The sequence below is a fragment of the Sorex araneus genome, chromosome 6, assembly GCF_027595985.1.
Source record: "Sorex araneus isolate mSorAra2 chromosome 6, mSorAra2.pri, whole genome shotgun sequence".
Classification (NCBI taxonomy): domain Eukaryota; kingdom Metazoa; phylum Chordata; class Mammalia; order Eulipotyphla; family Soricidae; genus Sorex; species Sorex araneus.
The window spans coordinates 105380270-105388850 of NC_073307.1; the positions used below are offsets into that span (position 1 = coordinate 105380270).

The window sequence follows — 8581 nt, forward strand, 5'->3', positions numbered from 1 at the left end:
TAATTAGTGAGTCACCGTGAGGGTACAGTTACAAATTTACCCATTTTCGTGCTTGTGTTTCCCTCATACAATGTTCGAGAACCCATCCCTACACCAGTGTCCATTCACCACCACCAATGAACCCAGTATTGAAACTTTAAAACAAAACGCATCTGCATTTAATAAATAATAATTTTCTAGACAAAAAGAAAAGACTCTTTTGCTACCAAGGATTACATATATTGGAACCCAATATTATGCAGTATTCCTTTCTTATAAGCTTTAATCTCTTTTCCTTTGTACATACACACACACATACACTCATATATACACATATATAGTATGTACCAATAGATGTTTTGAGCACCATGTATACACATATTTTGAGCACATATATACACATATATAGTATGTACCAATAGATGTTCTGAGTGCCATAGAACAATTGTTTATAAGTGTGCGTACTAGGTAACAAGATTATTTATTAGTAAAATAAAATAAAATTTTTTATAGTAAATTTGTATATTTATAAAGATTCAGAATTTTCTTTTCTGTCTTAAACTGCTTAGTCAGAGAACATAATTCATTATTGCAGGTTTTAACATTTGAGGGCCAAAGAGATAGCTCAAGAGGATGCAAGCATGCAAGCAGACCAGTCCAGGTTCAGTTCCTGCAACACATTGTCCCCTGAGCACCATATGGAGCAATGCTAGCACAGAGCTGGAGTAATCTCCAAACATGACAGGTGTGACATCCTTAGTACTTCACACCCAACAACCTAGTCAGCTAAGAATCCTTAGAAAGGGATTTCAAGTCTCCTGAGCATTGTTAGAAAATTCCCAACAAAAAAGAATGATTTGGTTCTTTGAAGGATTTCAATCTTTCTCTATAAAGCAGAACTCTATACACAAATATGTCCATAGTCAACTTCCTAGGAGCTCAGTAACTCAGATTTTTACATTGCAGATGTATAAATCTACTGGGAGCTAATAAATACTGGCCAAATGAGCTAATAAATATTTGAAGGGCTAGCTCTTTACTTCTTTTTTTCCCTGCAGATAAGTGAAGAGTGTTGCATAAAACCATTCAGAAATGACAACTCTCAACAATGCCACTGTCAATTATGATATGTTTATCCTCACTGGCATCCCTGGCCTGAAGGAGCTGCACCTGTGGATCTCCATTCCCTTCTGTCTGATGTACTTGGTGGCTGTGTCAGGAAATGGCATGCTGATCTGTGTGGTGGCCGTGGAGCGCAGTCTTCATGAACCTATGTATCTCTTCCTCTCCATGCTGGCTTTTTGGGATCTGGTACTCTCTACATCCACAGTACCCAAAGCCCTCAGTATCTTCTGGTTTGATGATATAGACATTTCCTTTGGTGGTTGTGTGACCCAACTCTTCTTTATGCATTCTGCCTTCATGGTGGAGTCAGGCATTCTCTTAGCCATGGCTTTTGACCGCTTTGTGGCCATTTGCTACCCATTGAGATATACCACCATTCTTAGTCTTGGTGTCACTGGCAAAATAGGAGCTATTGTTGTGTTCAGAGGTTTTGCGACTATTTTCCCCATTGTCTTCCTTGTACTGCGTCTACCCTTCTGCAAGACAAATATCATTGCCCATACATTCTGTGAACATATAGGGTTGGCAAAACTGGCTTGTGCTGATATCACCATCAATATTTGGTATGGAATCTCTGTGCCTTTTCTCTGTTTTGTGCTAGATATGGTTTCAATAGTCATCTCCTACGGGCTGATTCTGAGAGCAGAATGCCATCCCATGATGCTCGGATGAAAGCACTCAGCACCTGTGGCTCCCATGTCTGTGTTATGCTCATGTTCTACCTTCCTGCGACTTTTACTGTCCTAGTTCAGCGCTTTGGCCGAAAAATCCCCAAACATGTCCACATCCTGCTAGCCAATCTTTATATTCTTGTTCCTCCCATGATGAACCCAATTATCTATGGAGTAAAGACCAAACAGATCCGTGAACCTGTGACCCTTGTGTTTTCTTCAAAAGGGAAATGTTGTTGAGGATTATTAGATTTTGTGATTTCTTATAGGTGAAGGGAAAAAAATTCTTGTAGAAAAGAGGTGTTGTCATTTAAGATAAGTTCTGATTACCGCATGTATGTATATTTTACTAAATAGAGTAAATTGTATTTACTCCATATTGTATGGCTCATTTCAGAAATAGATAATTCAGTGAAAATTAGTATATTCTAGGTATAAAAGCTATTTTAAATATCCATAATGTGCTTCAGTATTTAATAACAATTTTCTATTTTGTACTAAAGTGGAATTTATTTTTAAATTATTTTTAAATTACTTTTATTTTTAAAATCACATATTCATCTACTATTCCAGTTTTACATCTTGATGTGCCTTCAACAGGTACATTACCACAAATTAAAATGAGCTAATGACAAAATTGTTTACAAATGAAAGAAAGGTGGAGCCTCCTCATCCAGCCCCCCTCATTCACAAAAGAAGATACTAACAGCCTTTTTATGCACATGCAAATACCTGGAGACCAAAATAGAACACTCTACAGGAACAAAAAGATAAATATTTCCGTAACTAGATATTTGGGGGGGGGGAAGGGACAAGATCATTAAGACATGTGGATAGATAAATTGTCTTGCATTCTAGGTGGCCAATGCAACCCTCATTCGGGCAGGGCAATCCTCATTCACACTTTTTTAACATTTTATGTCACAGGATTGTTGTATGAGAATCCAGTGAAAATTGGATACTAAAGCACTTTATAAATGAGAAAAATTGATACAAATGTTTCATTGTCTTTGAATGCCATATTTCCTAGTCATCCTCCTTATAGTCAGAGGTTAAAAATTGAAACAAGCAAGAATCCCTTCCATGGGACCTTTGTCTACAGAAAAGGCCTTCTTTGTCTTTCCTCCTTACTTTTCCTGTCAGTAATCTTTGATCTAGCTACAATGAAGTGTCCTCCCATGGCCTGTCTCTATCAGAGGTGCACCCTGAATTCAGGTAACAATTGACATTATTAGTACTATTCCATTTGCATTGCCCATAATTCAGACATTGCACTTTTTTTTTTTATTTTTGGGTCACACCTGGCAGTGTATAGGAGTCACTCCTGGCTCTGCACTCAGTAATTAGACCTGGCGGTGCTCAGGGGACCATAAAGGATGCTGCAAATCGAACCTGGGTTGGCCGAATGCAAGGCAATCGACCTACCTGCTGTGCTATCGCTCCAGCCCCATCAGACAGTGCACTTTGAATTCTTCAAAAGGCTTTATGGAAACAGTCAAGGAATTTTATCTTTCTCTTTAACCATAAAATTTTCTCATTCTTGGTTGATTGCTGAAATTCCTTAATGAAGTTATGGTATGGAGAAAATGATTTTGATTATTTACTAGTAATATTTCTCGCTTTTAATATTATTTCCTGTTCAGGAAAAGCATCACACCCAGCGATGCTCAGGGGTTACTCCCAGCTCTGTACTCAGGAATTACTGCTCCTGGTGTTACTGGAGGGACCATATTGGATGCCAAGGAAAGAAGCCTGATTCCCCGCATAAAGGCAAACACCCTCCCCGCTCGACTAGTGCTCCAGTCCCAAGGTTTTCTCATTTTTTAAAAATCCAAAAATGTCAGAACAGTGGGCAAGAGCAAGAAGTAGAAAATAATTTAGATCTAACTACTAAAATCCAGATGAGAAGACTCCAGAGACTCTTTATCTAAGCTTTTTGGGTTTTTTTATTTCTTTGTTTGGGGCCACACCTAGCAGTACTCATGGCTTTCTCCTAGGTTTGAGCTCAGGGATGACTCCTGTCTGGGCTGCTGGGTTTCTGGGGATCAAACCAGGACTGGTTCCGTGCCCACACCTGCTGTACGATTGCTCTAGTCTTGAATATGTCAGTGTTTTGCAACTTCTCTTTGCCCTCACTCAACATTGTAAAGGCTAATCTGAGGTAGGTGAAGCTAAAACAAACTAGTGTTGAGGCTTGTAGTATGGAAGGTGTGACAAACCCTTCCTGAAAGAAGCTGCACAATGCATTCTTTTGTCTCTGATTGGGCCAAAGCAGAAGTTTAAGAATACTTCTCCACTGAAAGGACCCAGGACTCTCGGTAGATAGTCCAGCCAGTGAGAGAACAATAGACTCCTTGTCAACTTTCTCCTTGCTCCTCAGCACCGTACTATGAAACACACCTCATGAAGTTACTCTACTACTTTTCACACATGCAAAATATATTCATTGTATGTTTCTCAATTGTGCATCCTTGCTATTTTCCCTCATGTGAATATTTGTGTTGACTGAAAAATCTACTAGAATTTGTTCCCTCACTTTATCTCCCTCAGCATAACACCAGACCCCCAACCCCTAATCCTTGGACCTATTCTCCAGGCCATGTTGGTGGATAGCCTTCCCGATTTAAGCTGCTTTCATTTCCAGTGAAGCCCTTCTTTTCTAGAAGATGCTCCTTTGTAGGATGACAAATACACAGATCTGGATTTTAGAACTTGAGACTATGAGCTTGTCTTTACTTTAGAAGATATTTTTCCATACAAGTCTCTACAGAAACGTATTCACAAGGAAACACAGCAGAAGCAAGTCTTCCTGATATTTTGAGGAAAAAACAATATTTTTTGGTGTTTCTCAACTGTGTATAAATAGGACATTGTATGCACATAGGAGTAAGAATCAGATGTGGGAAATAAGTTATTTGCTTTTTAAAAACAAATCAAACTCTGTCTCATCCAGAATACTTTTGTGTGCACATTCATGACAAAATTGGTAACATCAACTTTTATTGAAATTTATAATAAAATGTAATGCCTATCACAGGCTCTTTACAAACCTCAAGTTTTAGTAGCCTTTTATTTTTATTCAACCTTGTAAATCTTAGTTGGCAGCTATTCCAAAGCCTATCCCTGTCTCTCCTTCCCAATCATGCACTGCAATCACATAAGAGCAAATGCCTGAAAGGGCCAATTAAAATAGTAAAATAATGGACAGTAAGATAATGGACTCCATTACCTTACCTTCCCAGAAATTCTTCCAAACTCAGAAATAATTGTCCTTGAGATAGCAACAGCAGTATTCACAAAAGAGTTTCTAGGAAGTCAAATAATGATACCTGAGGCTCAATGTGGGATGAACTACACTGATGCTTATAAGTGTAAGGCAATTAGAGCTACTGATTTTTTGACAGCTGGCCTTAGTATGGTAGTGGGAAAACTGAGTTTTAATAGTTTTTGACTCGTGTAATAAAACTACCTCTCTCTACAGATTTCATGCTATCAGTATGATGATATGATGCTGATCTGCTTGCTGGTCAAATTCCTGAAAATTAATCACTTGACTCTTATAAGCATTGTAAGCAGTCTCTAGCACCATTGCTAATTAATCGTACCTTTTACTAGGCTTCACAAGAGCAAGTAGAATGAGCTTGAGAATTGGCTTTGACTTATTCTAGGAAAAATGTGAAATAGTGATATCTCTGTACTAGAAAAACCCTACCTCACAGATATATAGAATGTAAGTGATACCAAAGACTAGAGTCAGACCAATTATATTTTGTGTATTAGTTAACTTTAATGAATTGAGATATAAATGACATAAAATTTACAATGTTCATGGTCTAAAAAGATTTATTGACATACTTTGGCTTATGATACCATAGTTTTCAAATGCAGAACATTATAAAACAGCATCTAGACATCAAATTGAAATAAACAATTAAAATATACAATAGAAATTAAAATTCCACAAGACAGCTGGTGAGACAAGAAGTGTCTTTGCATGCAGCCAACCTCAATTTGGATCCTCAGATTCACATGCATATTCCTGAGCATTGCAGAGATTACTCGTAAGCTCAGAGCCGGAAATAAACAGCCTGTAAAGATATGTGGAATAATAAAATAGAACAGCTTGACAAAACTGAAGATTTCTGAAAAACTTTTATTGTAATATTTTGATTGTCCCCAGTCCAGCTATTCTGTCTCAAATCATTGTTTTTAGAAAAAGATCATATCACAAGAAAGCAATTATTAGTAGAGAAAAAAACAAAGGGTATATTTTTATGTGAACTTAAGAATAGATATTGATTTCCAGTTTTTATTCATTTATTTTTTATTTTTTAAATAAAAGCTTAATTGTCACTTCCACTTTGATTTTTCTTTGGGGAGATGCTCCCCTATGTCTCCTAAAATCACTGTCATTCCCTTCCTCATCTATTTGTTCGAGCGGGCACCAGTAACGTCTCTCATTGTGAGACTTATTATTACTGTTTTTGGCATATCAATACGCCACAGGTAGCTTGCCAGGCTCTACGTGCGGGCGCTATACTCTCGGTACCTTGCCAGGCTCTCTGAGAAGGGCGGAGGAATCGAATACGGGTTGGCCGAGTGAAAGGCGAACACTACTGCTGTGCTATCGCTCTAGCCCTAAAATGGCTTTGTTTATTTATATAGAATATTTTGAAACAACTATCATCCTGACTAGAATCAATGATACTAAAGATAGTATGGGTACCATGTTTCATTTGTGTATCCTAAGGCAAATTGAATGCTGATAACCTGATATGTAAAGCCCACAGGGTCTGACCAAAAAAAAAAATCAGAAAGCCAAATTCAAGAAATTATAACTATAAGCAACAACCAATGTGTTTTTAAAAATACATTTACACCCCAAAGGAGAGAGAGAGCTAAAGGGAATGCCCTGCCACAGAGACAGGGTGGGGCAAAGGGGATGGGGTGGGGGTGGTGGGAGGGATGCTGGGACCATTGGTGGTAGAAAATGGGCACTGTGGAGGGATGGGTACTCAATCATTGTATGACTGAAACGTAAGCATGAAAACTTGTAAGGCTATAACTTTATTGCAAGGTGATTCACTAATAAAATTTTTTAAATAAAATGAAAAAAATACATTTACAAAGTTTGTGTTGCTCCTGTTGTCATTTGTATGTGGATTAAACTTATTGATTGGAATCTGATAGATTCCATCCAATTCCATCCAACTCATGTAGTAATATATGCCCTATCACACTAGGCAATAAGACACCAAAACGTCCTTCTATCTCTCCTAAATTGCCCATCTTTGAAAAGAACAATTCTCGATACCATTAGGACCCTCATATAAGCCATACCCTTCAGACAAGGAAGGAATTAGAGCCTCTCTAGGTGATTGTATGTGACTGCCTTGAAAGATTCCCCAACAACAGGCATGCTTTTGACAGCTGGAATCCCAGTAACACCTTGACTTCAACCTACAGCCCAAAACCAAATAACCTTGTTAGGTTACACCTAATTATAACTATGATTATATTATTATAATTGTGTAAAACTAATTGTGGCTCTAAATATTTTTTAAGTTTGCTAACCTTGGAAAATATTTGTTTCATTGCATAAATAACTGATATGAAAAGAAACACAGGCTATCTTTATATAGTCAAACCAATGAATAAGGAACTGAGGTCAAGGAAAGAAACTATAATTTTAGCCACTTGGGCTATTTTAAGATAATCAACTATAATTCTATTTGAATAACATTTTTTTGAAACCACAACAAAAAGATAAGATATATGCGTAAAAAACAGTAATACTACTATCCAAGGTATATATAAAAATATTTCAAGATCATTTTTATACATCCAAAAATTATTAAAACTAGCAATTTACTACATAGGGACTAAGCTAGATGCTAAATATTTAGCTGATAAATATCTTTTGTATCCACTTGAGGACACAACGTACTAAGGTCAAAGGTTTAAGACACAAAGTGGGGGCTAGAGCTATAGCACAGCAGGTTGGGTGTTTGCCTTGCACGCCGCCAACCTGGGTTCCATTCTCAGCATCCCATATGGTCCCCAAGAACCACCAGGAGTAATTCCTGAGTGCAGATCCAGTAGTAATCCCTGAGAATCACCGGGTGTGACCTAAAAAGCAAAACAAACAAAACATAAACAAATAATTTATATTAAAAAAGAAACAAAATTGCAGTACAGAATGGAAATTATAGAAAACCCAAAGAAGTCCACCAAAATTGTTGAGAGTAATTTTATTACCTAGAGAAAAATATACTAGGCACCTAAAGGCATAGAATAGAGAAGGAGAGAGAGAGAGAGAGAGAGAGAGAGAGAGAGAGAGAGAAGTAAGGTACCTGCCATAGTGGCAGGTTCGGTAGGGAAGGAGGGAAACTGGGGACTTTATACACCTGTGGAAGGATGTTGGAACATTGTATGACTGAAATTCAATCATGAAACAGCTTAGTAATGATCTATATCATGGTGATTCTATACAATAAAAAAAAATTTTAAGATATTGAACAATAGATTAACTTGAATAGATTGTCTTCAGTCTTGAATATTACTTATTTAGAGGAAATTAAAATAATTCAAATGACATATAAAGAAAATATAGAGTAAACATTTGTTCACTCTTAACAATAGAAGACACTGAGTAAACCTTTGTCTCCAAGCAAATTATATGCTAACACTTAGAACTGTAAGTAGATATGATGTGCAGAGAAATGTGTACTACTTAGGAGGCCCAGATACACTTAACCAAGTGATAGGAAATGAAACTGCACAGGTAGGCAAGAGGTATATTCCTC

At 37.2% G+C, this 8581-nt stretch overlaps 1 pseudogene; it reads left to right on the forward strand.

The window, feature by feature from the left end:
- Positions 1-1071: 1071 nt before the first annotated feature.
- Positions 1072-2015, forward strand: LOC101541487 (olfactory receptor 52B2-like; annotated as a pseudogene).
- The last annotated feature ends 6566 nt before the right edge of the window (positions 2016-8581 follow it).